Below are 567 nucleotides of genomic sequence, written 5' to 3' on the forward strand. Positions count from 1 at the left end.
CGGCAGAAACAGCGACGCACTCAGATGGGGGAGGGGGACCGATCGCACCGACTCCCTCTCGCCTCGGTCTGAAGTCCCTGAGTCTTTCTCTGCTGCTTCCCCCCCCACCTTTTTTTTTTTTTTTTTTTAGCGCGAAACTGCGTGCCGCGAAATTCGGATCTCCCGCGGAAAATGCCGGGCTCCGATTGGTCGCTGCTACAGGCACAGGCTCCACCCCCCGGAAGGACCAGTCCCTCAAGGTAGTGATTGCAACACAAGCTTGATGCTTAAAGGGGCCGCCGTACCTGCTGTCGCCCGGTACCCTCCCGCTCTGGCAGCCCGAGAAACAGACCCGGAGGGTGGTTCCCAGACAGCAGAGGCAACCACGCCCTGAGGACTGGGTCCGAATACCCAGGGGGTGGAGGGGATCTTTTGGCGTGGAGTCTCTGGCCTGAACCCAAATCCAGGGGTACATTGCCCGAGCTGCAAGCCTTTTGTTAGTTTGCATTATAGCTCAGCTAACGCTAACGTAGAGGTATTTATATCCTTTTCCCCGCTGAAATGAAAGCCAGAAAAGTCTACTCTTTC

The sequence above is a fragment of the Bison bison genome, unplaced genomic scaffold (genome assembly GCF_000754665.1).
Source record: "Bison bison bison isolate TAMUID 2011002044 unplaced genomic scaffold, Bison_UMD1.0 scf7180017864516, whole genome shotgun sequence".
Taxonomy (NCBI): domain Eukaryota; kingdom Metazoa; phylum Chordata; class Mammalia; order Artiodactyla; family Bovidae; genus Bison; species Bison bison.